Genomic DNA, 23,281 nt, shown 5'->3' with positions numbered 1-23,281 from the left:
TGCTTTTAGCCAATCAGAATGGGGGAAATATTTTGAATGAGTAATAAGAACATTTAATCACTCGGGCTAAGGTCTACATAACTGTAGGATCATTTTATATCACCTTGGTAAAACAATCAGTGTACAGGAATTATTATACAGTACGCGGAGTAACCGTCCTAAACTTAAAAGTACAAGAACTACAGCTAAGTTACAGTTGAAATCGCATGCTCTATCTAGAGATGATACTTTGCATCAATATTAAGTCTAATCAACAAGTACCCATGGTTTAAAGGAAAATTTTAAAATTACATTCGTAGTCCACTTTAATCCCCCCCCCCCCCAAAAAAGGGGGGAAGACAGAAGCAAAGATACACGTACAAGCTAATAAGAACTTTCAGTCCTTGTTGAACCTTGGCTAAAGAAACTGATATTTAATGCAACCCCCCCTGATACAGCAAGAGAGGAGACTCAGCACATGAGCTTTGTCTCAGTGAACAGTGAAAGGAACACAACAAAAAACTGTGCCTTGTTTCTGCTAGCCTGTGCAATGGTAAACATTTCAAAGGAAAGGGAAAGGGAAAATTGGCCAGGTGAAAATGTAAAGAATGTGGATGCCCTTCATGTGTTGGCTGGCCGACAATCTCTTTTTTCTATCTCCCTTTCAAATACCTATGACACACAGGCTATGTGTTGTTAGAAACAATGCCCACTGTATTCAGTCTAGGTTTTTACTGCAGCTGCAAAAGGAAGCTAAAACTAGATAATGAAAAGCAGTGAAAAACATACTTAAAGTGAATTGAACTGAAAACAAGAACATTTCAGCTTCTTTATGCCAGGGAGAACAATTAGGCATTAACTTAATTAAAATTTCTCAAGAGGCCAGGGGAAGTGGGGGGGGGGGGGGGGAGGAGGGAAGGGTGGTAGCAGGTTTTGACCAAGATGCCAACAAATGCATGACTTCAACAGGAATTAGTTATTTGGTCATTTCTTTTGCACTTTTATGAGCCAAGCCAGAGTCCACACAGTACATCACACAGAATATGACATGATGCTTTTAAACTTAAAGCTTTTTCAAATGATATTGTGCACTCTCTGGAAGTACCTACAGTGTATTGAATTTCTCTTATCCACCTCAACAGTCTATTAGAACATAGCTGTCTCTAAAACCCATGTAACAGGTCTTCCTTAAGCAGGGGGTCAGGGGAGAACAGATTGCATAATGATATTCAAGACTAAACAGCTCTTTTCCTTCTGGAATGGAAAGAAAGGAGGATAAAAATAAGGAGAACACACTTTGTCGATCAAGGAAAGTCATGCCAATTAATGCAAATTGCACAATCTGCGCTGGACAAAGAATCAGTGCAGCATCTTTTATAGCTGACAAAAACCCAGGCAAACATTTTGTTTGTGTCCCTTTCTCTTATCTACCAGGCAAAAATGATATTTATTTACTAGGTTTTCTGTATTTTTAAAAAGTAATTTTATGATATCCTGTAATCCATGATGTATGATGAAGATTTAATAGATAGCACCCAAAAGAGGTTGCAATGGGATGCAGAGGGCAGGGGCTAATTACATGACACAAACGATCATTATCAACTGATGAAAGTTCAAGATGTAAAAGAATAGAGGTACAATTTCACAGATACATACAATTTTTATTATTATTATTATTAGATTAATTATTAAATACAATCATTTTTTATTATCATAAAGACAGTTAAAAAGCATAAACAAAAGCCAGTCAAGTTTTAATCTAGAACAAATATCAATAATAATATACAATTGTAACCAAGTCTTAGTTTACTTTAATTAACTTTAATTACTATAAACTACTGAATTATTGCAAGCCAGGTATTTGATTGTTTTGTATATTGTTTTGAATAGAATTCAAAGATTAATAAAACCCTTACTTGAAGCTGACATAAGTGCAAGGCAGGTGATTGATTGGTGTTGTTTTAAATACCAATTGAGAGATTTATTCACATGTACATCAAGAATCATAATAGTCCAATTAATAAGGGTCTGAATGAAATAAATTTACAATGATTGGAAATTACAATCTGTAATTAATAAAATTTGTTTAACGGAAAGTGAATTGTCCAGTGAGAGAGGTATATGGTTCTAAAATAGTTGTTAATATAGAAGCATCAATAAACCATCTATGGCCTTTGTGCAGACTTTGATTTTCAGGAATGTTACATCAGCTAATTGAAGTACACAGGCCACTGCAATTACACTCATTTTTAGAGTTTTAAAATCTTTTGTCTGGGTCATGAAGCCATGTCGAGTGATACACTTGATATTAGACAAAACTTGGTCTTAAGTTTTTAAATTACTGATTTCTGAATCTGTTGCACCCTCAGTTAAAATCCATGAAAGCAAGAATAAAAAAATCAAAAAACAAATTCAAAAAATTCAAAAAAGTCCCAAGACCTTTCCTTCTGGTGCTGGACTCACTCCAACAAAATGAGTAGCCTTTTGTAAGATTTGTTTCATACATGTAGGTTATTGAGGAACTCTTCTTTTGAGCTCTTTCCCTGGTCAATGATGTGCACTAATGTATATGTTCCTGGTATTATTGTCAACTATATACATGTATTTTTTATGGAAACAACCATTAATCTACTCACATCATCTAGTGACCAATGTCTTGCTTTTCAAAACCAAATGAAACTACTTTCAAATAAGCTTAAATATTTTTATAGATATTGTTAATCCTCAACTAACCCCCCCCCCCATCATATAGTGAAGACCCCCTCTCTTTTAAGCACCCTCCTCTCCCCTTCCCCCTTATTCTTCACAACCAAAGTAATAAATGATAAACTGTATTAACTTATCATGACCGTAACACTTCATGTAGACTGATCCAGTACATTTGATTCAAGTGCTGCAAGTTCAAATTTGTTTTTGTTCTTCAGCTGCATGACCTTTTCTTTTTGCGAACTGTACATTCTTTATGAAGAATAATAATTGCCATCTTCCTTTGTTTGGAAAAGCAGTGTGGTACCCTGTTTCACCACTAAATCAAATTAGCCCCCCTTTTCTATTAACAAGCGCCCTCCCCGCCAAACCTTATTGAAATAAAAAGAAATAAGCCCTTGGGAGGCTTAATAGAGGATTCACAGTAATTAATAATTAACAAAATGTCTCGTTTTTCAGAATATATTGAGAAGAAACATTGCATTTCCCCCCATCAGTAATACTTGGTACTATGTACATTTGTCATACAGAAACAGCTTAAATGTTCTTTTATTTAGAAAATCTTTTCATTTCTTGTATAGGCATTTGTTCTTGTAAAGAAGCAAATGTCTGTCTGAGTCTTACGGGGACGGCAGGGTGGGCGGGGTCTAAAAATATGCAATCTATTTTTAAAAGCACGGTGCTTTGCTATTTTCTGTCAGGAAGGTTAAAATAGTTTTAGTTTTATCAGGAGTCAGAGTTTGGGCCAAGAAGGCACAAAGGAAAGTTCACTGTTGAAAATTTTAGTTTACACAATTTATGTATTGAACAATAAAACAAACTGAATTAATTGCAAAAAATATAAATTATCAAGCATAAGGGGAGAAGGAGAAGAAGGAATACAAACCCTTACTACTTTATGTAGAATCTCCATGTTGTTTTACAAGGAACTCCAAATTTGTCTTTATTTGGGGTAATCAGAGTGCAAAGAAAGTCGTGTCCGATAGCCCGGGGCTAGTGGATTTTGCCATCGGGCTAGTGATGTTTGTTCTTAACTTGCCCGACGAGCAAGTGCTGTTTTTTTGGAGAAATTCAAATTACAGAAGGATTGTTATCAATCCTGCTATTCAAAAAGGGGTGGCCCCGGGTGCATTACTTTCGGCTCCTTTTAGGTGACTGTACCTGCGTCATAGACACTCTGAACCTGTCCTGTGTAGAGTATCCGCGTAATAGTGCACAATAATTATTGTGTTCATATCCCACAAAGTCGCAAGGACATATATGTAGGTGTGTTTGATTGGGTAGTTTCTTATGCAGTTTGCGATTAGTCCAACATGAAATAAGTGTTCACAGGCCAATCATGACTCATAGCGCATGACAGTGTGAAACGTGACCTTAGAGTCAGCTTGTACAACAGAGGTTTTTCTTGTTTTCTGAGAGAATTTGATCTCAAAATAATACAGTTTACTAATGGTTTTCTTTTCCTTCTGTTAAAGCCTTAGGCCCAGTTCAGACGCCGATCTTTTCATGAGCCGAACCTAATACATTGAATGAAGTACATGAAAAGTCTGGCATCTGAATCAATTAGGAATGCCTATTTCAATTGGGAATGGCTCAGCTGTATCTTATAAAAAGTTTGACCGAAATGAGCATTTTTCGCATTTTGAACTTACTTCAGCTGCAATTAAGATCGGCATCTGAATCAATTCAGCCAGTCTAAATAATTTGGGTCAGCCTTAATTCGAATTAGGTTCGGCTCATGAAAAAACGGCATCTGAACCGGGCCTTAGGCTTTTATTATGGCTAAACAACCTTAGTTTCTTTGGTTTTCTCCAAAATTCTTGGACCTGAATAGTTTGATGTGAGTAAAAATGTAGTTTTTTTTGTCTTTGAATATCATGATTTCCTGATTTGTTTTGACCCTAGAAAATATCTCAGTACATGTGCAGAATACACAGCAGTGAATCTGTAGTGATCGGAAGACATTCGAAAGCCAGAAGCCAGTAGGTAGACTTTCTCAAAGCTTGTTTCCAGTTTCTGGTGGTTAGGTGCAGGTCAGTCAGGAAACAGACTTTTCTCACCTGCAGTGCACTTTATTTGACTGGCCAGTTTTTTGGCAGGCACTTGGCTTTGAAGTGAAGACAGGGAAGGAAGCTTAGGAAATGAATGTACACGAAGCGACTGCTGCCAGTGAAAAAGGGAAACTTGCCTTCAACGAAATGACAGTAATCAAAAGATAGTGGTAGAAGGGTTCGCTAGCGATCAGGATTTCTTAAAATGTTTGCACCAACAGGCTCAGGGAAAAGCCTAGTATTTCACATCGCGCCGTTCAAAAACATAAGCTTACATAAATAGCAGAAAAATTGGGCAATAATAGATATGATCATGTTTGGGTGGACTTTTCGTTGATTACACCAAAAAAAAAGGTTAAGCAGTGATGCTGGTTTCGTTGAAGACGAGGGCTTTTGGTTTGCTGTGAAATTGATCACTAGGGTTTTTATGTGGCCTTTTGACTGATTCCATGGAGCCACATACAGTCCTTGGCTTATTTCATTTTTAGAGCCGACCTCTGAGAGCCCGTGGTACAGTAAATGCCAGCCCCTGATCTTTCCACAAGGCAAATTGCTCTCTTATTCAAAGACCTTGTTCACTATGTTTTTGGTGCTTCTGGCACAGTTTTCACAAATAATTTTCTGTTGATCATCATTTTTTATCCAGCTTTACGCCAACAAGGATTTCCAAAGTTCATGCGAGCTGGTGACTTAAGCAAACTCGAATTTCAAAGACTTTCTACACACATTACACGAGAGCTGCTTCTTTCGATTTTGGAAAGATACAGACCCAGAAAGCGATTTTTTTTTAGGTCAGGTCATCTCTATTTTTACACCATCCAGTCATTGAGAACTGTTTATTTCAGTGTGCTGTCAAACAACCTATCAAACTGATGTCATGAACAATTATTTTTTGCGCCAACATTATAGAAAAAGAATTCAATCTTCTGCAGATGGAACAAGTCGACTCGTGACTTCATCCCTCACTTGTTTGTGAGCGTTTTCTTGCGCTTTGGTACTCACTCACCAGTCCAGTTGTGGCAAGTCTAACCAGTTCACAAATTTACAAACACATTCTGGCCTTGAAGGAATTCTCTCAAACTACATGTATTTGTCTGTTCGGGAAGAAGGCTTTTCAGTTTGAACTTCTCTTCTACTGTTTACTGTTTGCCAAACTCCTTCTGTGAATTTTGACATGTCTAACCTGGGCCCAACTGTCACACACATATAAGAATTGGACCAATCATGAGATGCGTACCACCTATCAGAAATGATCCCGTATATATATCCTTGTGACTCTGATGGATATCAGAACGAGCTTTTGTGCACTAATTCGCAAACGGAATGTACCAATAAATGGTCTAGATGATGTGTTGGCCAGCTGCAATGCAGGCTAGTTGACTGCAGAAATCTTATTTTTTTCATATAAATGATATGTTGGGCACCCTGGTTTTCACAAGTTCAGAGTACTGGGTTTCTTTCAGTTTTTCTAGAGCACAGTATTATGTACTTGTGGTGGTATTATTTTCTAATTTGCTTTGTTTCATACATTACTCATGATCGATGACTTATTCGAACATTATCATACTCAAAACTAGTAGAAAAAAAAATTAATTAAGGATAAAACTGAATTGAACCACAACATACAATGATGTCCTCTCATTAATTTGCTACAGTCATTTATACATAATTATAAATGATAATACACTCAGAAAGTACCATAAACAGCGGCTTACAAGGGCTTCTCAGAGCTTTAGGAAAACCAAAATCCAATCCAGTGGAGCAAGTTTCGTTTTATTCTGGCAAAGTAAACAAAAATGACCCCATTTCAGAACATGATGAAATATGAAAATAAATAACTTAAGTTTTATAACCACATGCATTAAGGCTACAATCTGTGACATTAGAACTTGGGTCAATTGAAAAAAAAACCGTTGACATGTTGTCTTCTACCTCCTTTTCCATGTCCCTTTCAATGTTGGCCTCGATCTTGGACAATTCCACTGAAAAACCATTATAAAACAACACTGGAAGAGAGAAAGACAGGTATCAGAGTAGTGTGACCCAAGTTGAGTGTCCTTGATTGTAGCCTCTCACACAGATGTTCTTTGACAATTTCAGAATAAACCTGTTTTCTCTATCTGCAAGAGCTAGGAAGAGCTAAGCACCGATACCCTGCGCGCAGAGGTTTCTCTCCTGCACGACTTTTATGGTTTTATTAAGGAAGTCGCTCGCGTAGATAGCTTGTCTGTCGCGTACTTACTTTGTTTACGCCCCAGGAGAAATGTAAATAAACCAAATTTGCGACAGACAAGTCACGCGAACGACTTCGTAAACGCTAAAAGCCATGCAAGAGAGAAGGTAAGAGCCGAGGATCTGATCAATTACCCTGCGAACAGAGTCTCCTTCGATCTTCCTAGATAAGTCGAAAGATCGAAGCGACTCTGCTAGCATCGAAAAGGTTATTGACCCGGAAAGTGATCGGTGTTTTCGAACGTCCATCGAACTGATCTCAGTGCTAATCTGAAAGAAGTGATCAATCCAGGTTTTAAATAAAACTTTCAAAAAACAAACCTGTGCATCCATGTACCACAAATTCCGATAAACCAGTAAAGACAGCGCTTCTTGAAAGTCACTACAAATGATGACAAAAGTGCCCAAAACGAAAGAGGAACTAAGAGTGTCAGTGGGAAAAAGGCCTGGCTGCCCAGCAACGTCGGGGAGGTGTTGGTGCCGAGGAAGAAAGAGGGAGGTGAGGAAGGCCAAAAATAGCGTGAGGATCGAAACGGCAAGGGTCGCATGTCGCGGGTAAATTTTCGCTGGTGGCGGGTAAAATGTCGCGGGTCAGAAATAACCCACATTTTTTTAAACAAGCTTTTGAGAGAACTTCCCACTTTCTTCCGAATACAAACATGTTACTTAAGCGGAAACGTGGACGGAAACCCAGGAGAAATTTCCTGATTACCGCTTCGGATCAAAGCAGCCTTTTATGGGTCGCAGTTCCGGAGACAATATCCAACTTGAGGTGTCTTATAAAGCATTCATGGATGGTACGGGGAAGTGTGGAAAAGGGCCATCTCTTCTGGAAAAATAAGACAAAGCTACAAGAGAACAGATCAGTAGAGCTAGGCAGCTCGAAGAGGACTTCATCAGAGAAGATCTCTGCGACGCAGAGCATATATCTGCTTTGAATTCCAAGACCAAGATGCACATGTATAGCCCCAATCCGTATGATAGGCACAATGCTAGCAGCTACTAGTGTCGGTCAATCGTCGAAGTCTACCGGAACACGAAGTGGTCGTTACCGACCGAATCATGGCAAAATCTTTGTCGATAGGCTGTAAACAGCAAAACGAGAGAAGGAAGATCTCAAGATAAAATCAGTAGACTCCTCCACAGCCCATAATAGACTGACCTACATCGTAGTAAACATTAGAAAAAAAACCCATCATAAAGTAGAAATCGGAAAAAGTCCCTTTTGTGATTGTGAGGATTTTACGAAGAATTCTGAAAAAGAATTATGGAAAAATATCATATGGACATTACGATACTTAATATTTGTCGACTGCCGGAAAACAGTAATCTGTTGCAGCAGTTATGCATCAGTCAATTCCCCTCCACCCCCCGGGCTGACCTCGGGCATTAGCATTTTTTGCCTTGGATGGCAAATTCCCGGGGGTGGGGACTCTAGATCTTGAGCTGTCAAATCCCCCGGGGTGCGGACGAAAAAAGAGGGCAAATGCCCCGTCCTCCGTCAACTCTGCAACATTTTTCAGTGACCGCACAGTCGAGTAGTGCCATTTTAAGCATTTTAATTAATGTGCGATTTTTTGTTTCAATTAACGTTGTCTTTGTAATAGTGCTATTCTAATTAAGACTTCACGCCGTGACGACATCAGTTTATGGTAAATTAGTATTGTTATAAATTACGTCGATAGCTCCCGATTTTGCTATGTAATTCTGGCTTAATAAGCAATGAAGAGATGCACGCATCAAATCGAGAACATGCCTTTACAATATTTCCTTCTCCTTGACAGATGAGCCAATCTGCTTGTTTTTCCATTAAAATCCTCTGTGTAGGTATATTCTGATAGGAAACCGCGTGTCTGTCAAAAATTCGGGGCTGGCCCTGGGGTTGACACCACCGCGGTCAAACGTCTAAATCGTTATTTTTGTTTTTTATTATTGGGATTTCATTTACCAGTTAGAGAAAAATGGGCAAAGATGTATAAATCAGTTAGTCAAAATAACTATCTTTCCATTTTTCTCAAACTTTTGAGCTTTTTTCGCTGAAAACGCTTCGCGCTAAAAGAGAATCATGTTTCAAAATGGCGCCGATAATAACGTCAGCATCGGTTTTCAATCACTTAGAACTTTTTTAGTAAACTTTTAAAAAGTTTAGTGAACTAACAGGATGTTGGTAATACCTTAAACTTTCGATAATGAAAGTAGCAACCTTAACTTTGAAGTATTTCGCTTAACTTTTGCAAATTTCACTCGTTTGACCGCTGTGAAGGGGTTGACATATGCCTGTCCCCGAGCAGCGCAAAATTTGCAAATGCCCCTCCCCGGGACTGACAAGGCGGGCAAATGCTCCGCAGTAGCCCATGGTGGTGAGGGGGGGGGGGGGGTGGGGAGTGGGCGCAGCTGGAATTGACTAATGCATTATTTCTAACTGATGACGAGGCCTTGACTTGACTATTGTTGGAAATGCGCACTGTGTTATACCGGAGAACCTTGTATTTAAAAAGACCACTGAAAAAAGTAGAAGAGAAATAATACAGGATCTCCTTTCAAATGATCCTCGAAACAAACACGAACAAGTCTGGACTTAAGAAAAAAGAACAAGTAATAAGCGTCACCTTTAACCAGTCGGGATGAGAAAATTTGGCCCTTTTTATGGGGTAAAAGATACGCATGGATGGACGAAAGCGATTCCACTATGTTTGGACCACAGCAATATTTTTTGAATAAGGGAGAATACATATTTTAAAAATGGAGGGTACGTGTGATCGGAGACTTTTAAGTCGACAGGTTGTTTGCTGATTTGTATGGTCATTGTTTGTTGAAACAAAAGGCACTGTAGGGAGTTGAGTTGTGTCTCGAACACTGAACAATTTTCTCCAGGCATTTTATCGATCCATTTATTAACGCAATTTGCTTTTCTAAAGCAGGATTGAAAAAAAAAACTTAAATTATAAACGACGCCTTTAACTGAACAATCAGATTGTCTTACGAAGTTGCTAAAGGAAAACCTTTGGTTTTATTATGATCGTTGATCACCGAACAAACAGCTCACAAAAGTCTAGTGATCTGAACTATAGTCGGCGACCGCAGCTATTGATATGGAAACTAGCTTTTTATACTTTGGTTAAGAATTAAGACTACCTCAGCGACTGTCACACGATTCGTTGCAAAGTTGTTTTGCAGTTAATCGTTATGATCGTTGAACTTTCTTTGTCATCAATCGTGGCTACCCTGTATGAGGAATGAGTCTTTATCAGACAGAACGTATCTTTTCCAGTGCAAGAACATATTAAATTGTTTCAATTAAGCGGCGCGCTAGCAAGAAGGTTATTTTGTATTCCTTGATACTTCGTAGTCCCCCATTTCATCTTATTCAATTGCAAATTACTGAATAAACAATTCTCACAAAAACAAAAAGAAACTATTCAATCAGTCTGATCTGATTTGATGACGTTAGTCTTTCCTGATTGGCTGACGCCTCCTCCATTGTTCTTTCTCTATCTGATTTGCGATACCACCCGGATGGTTTGGGTGGATCCGTAAACCACTGCACAGTAATAAACCTCTCAATACTTCATCCATATTCAATCAACCAGTTCGTTACAAATTCAAATAGTGAACCCTTGAATTCCAATGAAGCCTTCTCCTAGTCTGGCGAGTAGTGCATTCGATTACCCGCGTTAACTCAGGGCTGCTGAATGTGATTATAAACAAGTAAAGCCATTCAACTGTTATATTGTACTGTCAGTGTAAATACCAGGTCATCTGTGAGAAGTAAACTAGTTTTAACCTTGTGCGACAGCTAAGCGAATGAACTAGAGGATAAAGCACTCAAAAAGGAAATCGCTAAGGCGGTTAAGCATCGTGTGTTTATGAATTAAAAAATGTATCACGCGGATGGTACTTACAGTCTAAATCTTTTGCATTTCTACCTTATAGGTAGTAAGGGATATTCAAATTAGAGTTGCTTGCAATCGAGGTCAATAGCAAAGTGCATCCTTCATAAATCAGAAAACGCACTTAACCAAGGCAGTCTTCTAAGTTTTCAAATATTTGCCCCAAAGCATGTAGCTACAGGAGAAGCTGTAAAGGTATCTGTCGATTCTAAATTGAACAAAAATGTCCGACTAACAAATGTGACATTTTATCCTTAAACCGTAAGGAATGTATTTTACAAGGTTTCTAAATAATATACGTTAAGCCTTTTTCAACAGAACTTTTGAGAAATGAAAAAAAAACAAGAAATGACCTGTAATTTCCGCTTTCTTTGCGGTTGATTTGCCTGTCCCGCTTCCTTAAACCAAATGATAAGAAGTTATATGAAAAGCATTTAATTACAATAGATCACAAGCATAATTTATATATTAATTTCCGTTTGGTAAGGATCACCTATTTTCACAATGCGACCGTTATCAAGAATTTGCCTCCCTGGTTCAGCCGCTCATTTTCAACTACGCTTTCAGGCTCATTTATCAAGAATAATACTATCATACCGATTAGCTCAAACTATAATGCTTTTTGAGAAATATGTTTGGTTATAATATTTGGCGCACTATATTTTTATCGACTGAGGTATTTTGACCTTGGCCGCGCGAGCCGAATTGTCCATCAAAGTTCAGTACAATGGATGGTTTCTTCTTCGCGAGGGTGGTCATCCCTCGTGCCACATGGAACTTAAGGCCTTCACACGCAGTTTCCACACCCATCTGGCTCTCTTTCAACTGCTACTGCTTTGCACCTCATCAGAAAAGCCTCAGCCTGCTCTCTCTCCTTTCTGTTTCCACTCTCTTCTTTCCTAAAATAATCTCTCGAGGTATTTGCCGCATGGCTATATATGCGCAAGCTTGCGTAGCAGGCGCCCGAAAGATTTTGGAAACCAAGTAAGAGCCGTCCGCAAGGTAAGAGGACGCGCGCGTTTTGTGTGTGTCCACCCTCCTCCCATATGACTCGCCCCATATGACTGGTGCGTCGGCCACGCAAGTTACAGCAGGTATGGTTTTTAACCCTTTAAAAACCCTTAGTTTATAACTAAGGAATTTGCCCTTTGCAGGCAGCCAGATATCATAAGATGCCTACCGCGCATTTTGCTCAAAAAGCAGGAAATACAAGAATAAAGTAATGCGTGACATAACAACGTTGAAAGGTAAAGACAGTCATGACTGCACGAAGTCTTATTATTTAATCGGGTATTCAATCCGTGTTCAATCGCCAAAGGCCGTTGACATGAAATAGAAAACTATCAAAAACGCTTAGTTTAAAGCTAAGCTTATTGACGCTTCCAGATGGAAAGCGACGGAACATGCTTGGAAACGTATAAAAATATAAAAATCACACGCTGAAGACTAACCTGAATTAACTTTAAAATTTACATGGATTTCTAGACTTTGCCAACGCTAGCTAGTATCTTACTGAAGATTTGTCTCACATGAAGCTGAGATCAAGCTCTAATTTCCTTCCTTGGTGAATAGATTTCCGGCAGGCAGGGCGAATGGAAAAGTCTCGCATTTAGTACAGTGCATGAAACAGTGCGTGTATATCTGAAATACGTGTGTTTTCGATTCGATCAAATATTGTTGTATCACATGCATGTGCATTCACGCTATTGCAGTAATATCAGATGGAACACCAGGACCTTCGTGGTCACATACCATGCATATTAGTACGCAGAACAAAGCCATCCCAAGAATGTGGACAGATTTTAGTAAAACCTCGCTATACAGTTTATAAATTCCTGCTGACCATCCCACCAAGAATACGCCGTCTGCAAACTCGCTTTTGCTCGCCCGCAATGGTAAGAAGACTTCTGTTCGAGGGTATGTGTAAGAGGTACCAGTTTTCAATGGAAGGTATATAAAATGGGTACCTTCTCTGTCAAAAATGGTATATTAAAGGGTATATTAAAGGTCTCGGGGTGAAGCCTCCTCCCAGTTCACCTCAACGATCAGGTCAGAGGCGAGAGTTTCTTTTCCTCTCACCCCAGTTCCCCTCCATTCTTCCCTTCCTCCCCCACCCCTTTCGACGCCGGCCCTAACCCCGGACTATAGCGAGCAATTTAACTTAACCAAGGCCTGAAGCGGGTGTCAAAACTCCACTAATTTCCTCGCCCTCGGGGTTAAGTGGTAACTTACTAAAAAAAGGCAATGGGGAATGGGAAATGGCAAATTGAAAAATGAGAAGTAGTGGTCAGCGTTCATACCATACCAGAACGATTTATTTGTCCATTATAAACGACATTTTTACAACTTCTAATAACTTGTTATCTGCTATTACAATGAAACATGATGGCAGGCGATCGTAGCAAGCTCTATTGAGCTCTTAGGAAGATCCCCTTGGTACAATTAAGTCTAGTGAAAATAGCAAATGGAAATCAAATCTAAAAATAATAACAACAAGGAATTTGTACTAAAATATTACCTATTTATCAATTAATAAACAGCAACTTGTTTGCACTCCCATTTACATAGATGGTATTACTTGTTACTTAGTATTACTTGTTCATGTTAGTTGAACATCCTGACTCTCGTTTCCTTTTCTTGAAAGATTCGAAAACAAAATAACCGATTTTTTACAAAGAAAATAGTCTACGTTATTAAAAACGAATAATATTTTATCTTGTTCATTCAGAGCATAAAAGATGGGATATTTCGAGATTATATCATTAAAAAACGTTTTCCTTATACACAAATAAGAATCACAGTGAAGTAGAAAAACATTAAAAATCAAAAATCGGTTGTTATTATAACGGCGCAACGGTGCACAGCGTAACGAGGTTTACATTCTCAAATTATTATTTTTTCTTATGATAAATTAATCTTAGCACCTGCCTTTTTAAAGTTGAATTTATGTGAATAAAATGTATATTGTTTATGGTAATCAGAAGCCAATCTGAGCTTCTGCGGTAACAAAGACCCTTGCGCAGACTCCTCGATAAAATAAAATGCCCATCAATAAAAGCTGTTTGCATTTCTGATAGATGTATCGATTGAAAACAATTTTTGACAGTTATTTTGAAATTTATAGAAGTTTTAAAAGTTAAGAAAAAGGAAACCAAACAATCGCAAAACATCAGTACTGGAAAAGAGGTCAGAGGGGATTCCGCATCGTTCACTCCAAAGCTAACAACCGCGTCCCACAGGGCTTAACTTTGTGGAACGGAAACGTCTGAACATACAGCAGTAGCTTTTATTGAGCTACTGATAAACAACAACTCGAAGTGCTATTATACAACGTGATTATACCGTTACTGAAACTAACAGTAACATAGTTTAGAACTCATCGAAAAACTTACTAAATTACATTTATACCGAACCGTTTCGTATCGTTTTAAGATGTAATCAAGTAGGTAGCACCGAGGGGACTATATTCAAACGACACGAAACTATCCGGTTAACAAGTACGGCTTATCACACAGTCGCTTTTGCTCGGGGCAGGTTTGTAAGGATTTCGCTAATTTGAAAGCCTTATCTCAAAGTACACGTTCCCCATCGTCACCGGGCGAAACAGTACATATCATATAACAAAGGAGTTTGCTGTGAGGGCCTTGAGAAGACAAACGCCAGCGTCACCTATACTGCTGGCACTCAAAAGGAGAGATTATTGAGGGAGGAGTTTGCTGGGAGGGCTTGAGAAAGAGAAGAAGCGCCGCCGCCGCCAATACTATTACCAAGAAAACCGTAAAATAGTCAGGGAGGAGTTTGCTGTGAGGGCTTGAGAAAGAGAAGAAGCACCGGCGTCGCCAATTCTGTTATCACCTAAATCCAAACGAGTCAGGGAGGAGTTTCCCGTGAGGGCCTGAGAAAGAGCGGAAGCACCGGCGTCCCCAATACTGTTATCAGTTAAAAACAAACGAGTCAGGAAGGAGTTTGCTGTGAGGGCTTGAGAAAGAGAAGAAGCACCGGCGTCGCCAATTCTGTTATGATTTAAATTCAAAATAGTCAGGGAGGAGTTTACTGTGAGGGCTTGAGAAAGAGAAGAAGCACCGGCCTCGCCAATTCTGTTATCACCTAAATCCAAACTAGTCAGGGACGAGTTTCCCGTGAGGGCCTGAGAAAGAGCGGAAGCACCGGCGTCCCCAATACTGTTATCAGTTAAAAACAAACGAGTCAGGAAGGAGTTTGCTGTGAGGGCTTGAGAAAGAGAAGAAGCACCGGCGTCGCCAATTCTGTTATGATTTAAATTCAAAATAGTCAGGGAGGAGTTTACTGTGAGGGCTTGAGAAAGAGAAGAAGCACCGGCCTCGCCAATTCTGTTATCACCTAAATCCAAACTAGTCAGGGACGAGTTTCCCGTGAGGGCCTGAGAAAGAGCGGAAGCACCGGCGTCCCCAATACTGTTATTAGTTAAAAACAAACGAGTCAGGAAGGAGTTTGCTGTGAGGGCTTGAGAAAGAGAAGAAGCACCGGCGTCCCCAATTCTGTTATGATTTAAATTCAAAATAGTCAGGGAGGAGTTTACTGTGAGGGCTTGAGAAAGAGAAGAAGCACCGGCGTCGCCAATTCTGTTATCATTTAAAGTCAAACTAGTCAGGGAGGAGTTTACTTTGAGGGCCTGAGAAAGAGAAGAAACACCGGCCTCGCCAAACCTGTTATAAGATAAATCCAAACTAGTGAGGGAAGAGTTTGCTGTGAGGGCCTCAGATAAAGAAGAAGCACCGGCGTCGCCAATTCTGTTAAAACCTAAATCCAAACTAGTCAGGGAGGAGTTTGCTGTGAGGGCCTGAGAAAGAGAAGAAGCACCAGCGTCGCCAATTCTGTTATGATTCAAATCCAAACTAGTCAGAGAGGAGTTTGCTGTGAGGGCCTGAGAAAGAGAGGCAGCACCGGCGTCGCCAATTCTGTTAAAATCTAAATCCAAACAAGTCAGGGAGGAGTTTTCTTTGAGGGCCTGAGAAAGATAAGAAGCACCTACGTCGCCAATACCGTTAAGAGCTAAATTCAAAATAGTCAGGGAGGAGTTTGCTGTGAGGGCCTGAGAAATCGCAGCAGCACCAGCATCGTACATCCACGTGCCCTCAAAATTCACTTCAGTCAGGGACGACATGTCAAGGTTCTCACTTAAAGTAGAAACTAAGCGAGTTTCAAGGCTTTTCTTAACATTTGAAAATTCCGACAAAAACTCACAAGCTATAGTCATATATTTAAGGTCTCCGGTAGGGTTGATTTTTTTAGCGATACCACTAACGAACGACACTGCAGTTTCCTCACTCCGTGAAGCTATGATGCCACTCATGAACAAAAAGACCTGTCTCAGTTTATCCAAGTATCTCTCATCATCTACAACGGAGGTAAAGTCTCTTTCTTTGTTGAGAATCTGAAACGCAAGGAATAAGCCTGCAAAAAATTCCTGAAAGCTTTTGTGTAAAAATGTACAGCGCGTGCAAGGTTTGCGCTTGGCGCCACCTTGTTGAAAAGACAAGAATCCAAAATTGATAAGCTTGACGGTATCTTCCTTCTTCTCAAAGTACGACTCTCCTTTAAGGAGTGATTCTAACGCGAAGCTGCCCAAAAGCAAAAGTTCTTTCCTATAACCTAAAATCAAGTCTTCATTGCTGCTTTCAAGTCCGTTTTTTACTTCGTATCTTCTCAAAACAAAGGTAACTATTTCAAGGTACAACTCAGTCCTGCTTGTTGGAAGAACATCTTCGAAATCCTCGAAAAGACAGCAGAGTAAAGCTGTATTGAGTGGATTTTTTGTTAACTCGCCTAGCGTTGCAAGTGGATCATCAGCATCATCATCATCATCATCATACTCTAGAAGTTTCAATCGTTTAATCAGCTTCTCAGCCAAATGTTCCTTGCCTTTAAAATACTTTCTGATAAAAATTTCCGCATCCTCGTTAGTAAATCCTACAATCTCCCAAAGGGTGTCACAGTACCGCCTTACTTTCTTTCCAACCTCATGGCGAGATGTAATGGCAATGTGACAAGCTGGGAGGAGTTTACTCTCAACGAGCGAGTAGTACATATCCAGTTGAAAGGGATCTGCCTCATCTAATCCATCAAGCAGTAGCAAACATTTGGCCTGATTTTCTCGGATGTATTTGAAAAAATTCTCCTTAGCCTCTTCGTCAATATCATCAGGAAGAAGTTGATCGTCAATAGCTTCCCAGATGCCAGATTTAACATCGTTGCATCTAAGCAAGACCAGCACTTCAATTGATGGAAAAGACGTGTCCCATTCATCTTGTTTATTTGCCCAGTCATACGCCAGTTTTTGTGAGTAGGTGGTCTTTCCCATGCCAGGTTCTCCTTCGATCAAAAGAATCCGTGGTTTCGGGCAATCAGGTTGGGGTCTAAAGATAGCAGTCATGTTGGTGATTTCATCATCGGTCAATGTTCCTCGGGTTTTTTCTTTGTTAACGATCTTCAGTCGGGTGAAAATCTCATTCAGGTTGAAATTAAGGTCATCACACCATGGAAATGGTACCAGCCGTCCTTCACGACGTTTGTAAAGCTGACGAATCCTTTCTATGATACTTGGCACCCCTGGGAAATACAAGATACTAAAAATAAGATCGATTTGGTTTTATAACACTGTCACACAGTGTACGAGCTGTCCACGCTCTGTATATCGCCTACGATACGCTTTTATGCTTTTGTAATGTTGCACAACGAACGAGTTAAAGACCTTTTTGGGATACCTATAATGATTCTTAATCCTGAGAAGAAGTATGAATTATGTGAAGAAATACTTTCATAACCCAACATACCGTTTGGCACGAAATTTTGCGGGAGTTTAGTTTTGCGGATTGCCGATTTTTTGCGTTTTGCGGGAACTAATTTTTGCGATTTTGGACAGCGTGGTTATTCCTTCCTTTTTGTTATTGTTTTTTTTTTTACAGGATGTTGCGATTATTAATTACAAAAAATGAATAGTTAAATAGATAAATTAAAAAAAATAACCAAATAACACATGGAAATAACTGAACAAGTCAAGCTTGTTTGCGGCTAAAGGCTCAAGGATTCACGGACACTTGAAGGCTCTATATATAATTTAAATATTTCAGAAAAGCTTTAAAGGCTAAGGAACTATATGGTTCGCTTTCTTTGGCTGCAGTGTAGATATAAAAACGAGCGACTATCAAGCAAAGATTAAACGTATAGAAGGATCGATTCTCAGCGATATATTCGTAAATCTTATCGTTACTGGTCAAGGACACTTAGGGCGAGTTATTACCGTTCCACCATGAGGTAAAAAGGTTCCAGAAGAAGTGGACATGCTGGCATTCGACAAACAGATGCTCTACGGTCTGCTTCAATTTACACATATGACGGGAGTCACGGTCAGTAATGTTGGCCTTGAAAAGTTTGTCGCGAGTGTATAGGATGTGATGGTTTATTTTAAACTGAAACATAGAAAGCTTTATGTTTTTTGTCAGCTTGAATGGAAGAACGTATAACACCGCAAATGTCTGATCTGTGAAGCCAGCCTCAACAAGACGAACTTCCGATGTAGGTTTTTGGAAAGTTTTAGATACATAAAACGCGCGTGCTTGCCGGCAAGTGGGAGGTGAGTTCTTAAATAGCTGAACTGACTCATCCGAAACTACCACGTCATTTTCCTTATCACGTCTAAAGACTTCCCTCCAATGCCTTGGTATTTTTTTACACAAGCCAATACAGCACAGAAAGTTTGTGTTAATTTTGTACTTCTCAATGAATGTTGTAAACGTCAAGAACTTTCCTTTCTTGTCTAGGATGTCTGGCAAGGTCGTTACGCCAGCATCGTACCAAAAAAAAGATTTGTTGCCGATAGTGACTTCATGATTATTCCACAAGATCTCATTTTCGATTTCGTTCTTTGTCCTTGCTGTGTGCTTGGATATGCTCTCCCAAGCACTGAAAACAACTCGGTAAAAAAGTGGCAGTAGAGGGAGCTCGGGTAACGTTCTTAACGAACAATTACATTTAAACAACAACAGGCCACCCACACTGTCTAAAAGGCTAAACGGTATTGTCTTCCACCCACCCTGCCTTCAAAGATTTATCTATTATATCGGAATCAGGCATGCTGAGTCCGACGTCATTTATCTTTCCAATCATTGTTGAGCGCTTGATTTTGGGTGGTTTGTGGTTCCATACAAAGTTGGAAAGAGATTTGTTCACTTGATCGACAAAACCAGAGGGAACGCTGAGAACAGAGGAAATGAAAATTATTTTTGAAAGAGCTAAACTTTTGATAATGGCTATTTTTCCAAAGAGTGTTAAATCTCCAGAGGACTAGACGTTAAGACACTTTCCAGGACGACAAACTTTTTTTTAACCATCTTTTGTTGAAGCTTCCGAATCACATGAGAAAGAAACGCCTAGACAAACGCACTTCGTGGGCCAGTTTATGTTGAAAAGGTTTGTCGATTGTGGTCTAGTTTTTTCCAACCACAATGCCTCCGTTTTTTATCTATTCAGCTCTAATCCGCAACGCCCTCTAAAAGCCTCTAACTTCTCGAAATGGTTTTCAACTGACTTTCCGTCGCGCAACAAGCATCAGGTGTCATCCGCGTATTGAGATAACTTATACTCCCTGCCTTTGAAATTTATACCCGTTATCAATTTGTCGTTTCTTATTGAATTTGCTAAAATTTAAACAGCGAGTACAAAGAGTTCGCCAGAAAGAGGGCAACCTTGCCTTATACCGCGCTCTAATTCTTTGAAATTTATACCCGTTATCAATTTGTCGTTTCTTATTGAATTTGCTAAAATTTAAACAGCGAGTACAAAGAGTTCGCCAGAAAGAGGGCAACCTTGCCTTATACCGCGCTCTAATTCGAGAAACGGCGTTGCATAACCAATATCTATAACGCAGCTTTGAATATTGCTTCAAACAGTATTGACCCACTGTATTAAAGAAGCGCCGAAATTAAACGTCTCTATAAAAGCCTTTTTAATAAAGTTCCACTCTAAACTGTCAAAGGCTTTTTTGAAATCCAAGAACAACGCTATACCTGGATTTTCTAGCGTTTTTGTGCACTTTATAATGTCTGCTATTAACGGTATGTTTTGACCAATAAAACGGTCTTTGATATATCCCGTCTACCCTCATGTATAAGGCTGGGTAGCTGCATTTTCGCAATTCTTGCTGCGATTGACTTAGTGGTAACTTTATAGTCTGTGTTCAGAAGCGAGATAGGCCTCCAATGATCCAAAAGAGTCCTGTCTTTGTCTTCCTTTGGAATTAGAGTGATGATACCTCTCTTTTAAAAAATAGGCATTTCACCCTTCTCAAAAGCATAATTAAAGCTGTCAACTAATTCTTGCCCTAATAACTTCCAAAAGGAAAGAAAAAATTCCGCAGTTAAGCCATCCGTACCGGGAGACTTGCCTTTGGAAAAACTTTTAAGTCAGGCATAACATTCTTCTTTTGTCAAAAGACCGTCGCAGCTGTCAGCTTGATGTGGAGACAGCTGTGGAAGGGTTGAACTGTCGAAAAACACGTCAAAACGAGGATCATTTGGGTTTGTACGAGAAGAAGTGTAGAGCCTCTTACAGAGTGGTTTTTCTTGCTGGGAATTAATTTTTGCGGTTTTCTGAAAGTACCCAGTACCCAGCATTGATAATATTTCCTGAACTTTCGTTTTTAGTGAGAACGTGCAACAGACATAGATATTTTCACACAAATAAACCAGCATTTCATTGTATACCGTTTTGTTTCTGAATGAAAGAGACAAGTTGTGATTGAACAGACACGATTTCTTAGTACTGTTTTGTTTGTCTAGCGAATTAAAGTTAGAGAATATTTACTCTGGAGTAAATTTTTGCAAGAAAATGTTTGCGGTAATTTTTATTTGCGGGAACTTATTTTTGCGGATCGCTGAAAAAATTGTAAAAATTAGAACCTGCAAAGATTTCGTGCCACACGGTAGGCTGAGCGACAGAAGATATTCTTCGTCAAAGTCCCGAAGTTTTACAGACTTTTGTATGGAGGAAATAAACTTGCTCTCTTCCATAGAAACGTATGTAAAACTTCGCGACTTTCTGGAGCTATATTTATTGGTTAGTTTTCAACAAATCACACCACTTTAACTTAGCAACTTTAGTTATTTTAGTGTGTTCTTTCCAGTGGTGTTGACGGATTTTTTCAAATGGTCGCAATTAAAATAGTTAAAGTACGTGGGAGGGTCTTTTTTTTATGTTGAAATGGCTTGTGATCGGCTCATTTTTTTCCTAGACTACCAAACAGTTTCTTTTTCTTTCAGAAAATTAAACGCTGCTACTTAGACACAGAGCACCGTGGACGACGAGCACTTTTGGCGTGTGTCGCACGCGAGCCCCACACGCAAATTAGTCACTCTATCCAGTATTACTCCGTTTTCACTCTCTGTTTGTTGAGTAACAAACGCAAAAATAAAGCCGTTGTAACCTGTGTACAGACGTCCCCACTCCCTCAGAAAAAAAATCGGGAGATCAAGCTAAGCTGTTTGGTGTCTATAGTTTTCCCTGAATACAATGAAGCCTTATTAAAATAGAAAACTTTACCATACCGCACCATTTTGAGCAATTTAGGGGTGTTGCTGTTAGTCTCGTCAAAAACTGTACTAGCCTGTTCCAGACTCTCAGAGAGTAGGGATGGCGCCTAAGTGAAAGGCACTTGAACGTGTCATCTGCGAAAAGGGGGCGTGTTCGCGCTCTCAATTTCGCAGACCCGACTATCTTGGAGCCTGGAACAGTCTGAAGCAGTACTAATAAGATGCTAACCATAAACTGACTGTAGACTTATGAAATGTCACAATTTCAACATGCGTTGTTAACGAAAAATACCTGCAAGATGCTGCTGGATTGTGGATTCAGTTTGCTGAGATGTACTGACAGTTGTTGAAGAACCTTACTGGGGGTACTAGCAGGTTCTAACAACAAACACACGAGTTCTTGCTCAATCGACTCTCTTTAATTCTTGAATCAGGTGACACGAAGTTATCACAACTCTTATGTTACAATTCTCTCTACAAGATCAGTGTTACACGCATTTTTATACCAGCCAGGAAACCAGCTGCTTAGCGCAACGCGAATGCTGACGTAAGTCTAATCCGATTGGTTGAAACAGTTTCATTAGCATGAAACCTTCGAGATGATTGCTTTGTCGAAATGACTCTTCAACCGAAGTTTTCACTGCTAAGCTTAAGTCAACTGGCCAATATAAAAGTAGGAGAACAATATAAAAACTACAAGGTATATACCAGTAAACAGACTTTTCATACTAACAGATAGGAAAGTACTAAAATTACAGTTGGAAATTCTAAGGTTGTTGTCAATTTTCAGAAGGTGTTAAGCTTCTTCATCGAAGATGATTGGCTACAACTTTTCCATAATTTAACCACGAACGTGATCGCAAACTTAAAGGACAAATTAAAAATACAGTTCAAAGTACAAGGCGGAATTTAAAACAATAGTTGTTTGATTACAAAAACACCTATAAAATCACTAAGCTTAATTAAAGTTATCCACTGCCAAGAATTCGGTTAAAAACTCGAGGAAACACGCTTAAAACTCTTAAAAACAAGGAGGGTAGTAGTTCCTGGTAAATATCGAAGGAAGACCAGATTAAGGTCAAGGATGTCAAACTAGACAAAATTCTTAATATAAACAAGGCTTTGTCATCTGTCAAAGGCTCTAATTAAACATATCTCGTGAACAGAAGTGTTACCGCGGAGATGTACCAATTTGGTACATCTCCTTTGTACCGAATTCATGTCAGGAGAAACTTTCTATCCATCATCAATTATTTTAGAAAAACCAATACTACTAGTAGTGAAGTAGCTTACTGAAACCAATCAACGAGAACGCTTACAACAACTCCACTATAAACATATATTGTAACAATTGTCACAAGTGGCTAACGTAACTCTTCAATCGACATTTTCGTTCAACAAGACCAAGGAGAATGAATCAACAGAAATCATTTTCTCATTTCGGGAGAGGATGTCGTTTGATCAGTGCTGATGCGCAGGAGTTAACACCAAGTAAAATGAGTCAAATTGTTTTTTATGATATTTTTCCTTAACCTATAAATATTTCCCGAAACGAATGAATTTTGCAATAAATCCCAAACACCGAATAAAATTCCTTTAATAATGTTAAGTCAAAAACGTGCGCACTGCGAACATTTTTCATCGCTTCCATTTTTATTGTTTAACAAATACTCCCCACTTAGACGGAGCTGTCCCCAGCTCCAAATAAGGAAGAGAACAATCAGGGCGATGGAAAATGAATACTAACAACTGCGGAGAGAACAATGAAAAATCCCAACACCACAAGGTAAAAACAAGGCGGATAAATATGGATTGTGCGTTAATTTTTTTTTCGTGTGTGTGTGGGTTTTGCGTACAT

The 23,281-nt window shown here is 39.2% G+C and overlaps 3 protein-coding genes across 4 annotated transcripts in view; 1 reads left to right on the top strand and 2 right to left on the bottom strand.

The window, feature by feature from the left end:
• The window catches only part of LOC140948785 (uncharacterized), a 327,016-nt gene that overhangs the window by 71,677 nt on the left and 232,058 nt on the right, over positions 1-23,281 (top strand).
• The window catches only part of LOC140948054 (uncharacterized), a 120,538-nt gene that overhangs the window by 22,753 nt on the left and 74,504 nt on the right, over positions 1-23,281 (bottom strand). The window lies entirely within an intron of this gene.
• The window catches only part of LOC140948787 (death domain-containing ATP nucleosidase-like), a 99,936-nt gene that overhangs the window by 50,491 nt on the left and 26,164 nt on the right, over positions 1-23,281 (bottom strand). Inside the window, exons 1-2 of one of the 2 annotated variants that reach the window (XM_073398052.1) lie at positions 7,290-7,385; positions 6,452-6,514 (exon numbers count right to left, since the gene is read on the bottom strand). The gene's annotated coding sequence lies outside the window, so the exon portion shown is untranslated. Of the gene's footprint in view, positions 1-6,451; positions 6,515-7,289; positions 7,386-23,281 lie in introns of those variants that run through there. The other variant, XM_073398053.1, reaches the window with a different exon arrangement.

The sequence above is a fragment of the Porites lutea genome, chromosome 9, assembly GCF_958299795.1.
Source record: "Porites lutea chromosome 9, jaPorLute2.1, whole genome shotgun sequence".
Lineage (NCBI taxonomy): Eukaryota > Metazoa > Cnidaria > Anthozoa > Scleractinia > Poritidae > Porites > Porites lutea.
Note: the sequence above shows the minus strand (reverse complement) of the source record. Positions and strands in the feature narration are given on the sequence as shown.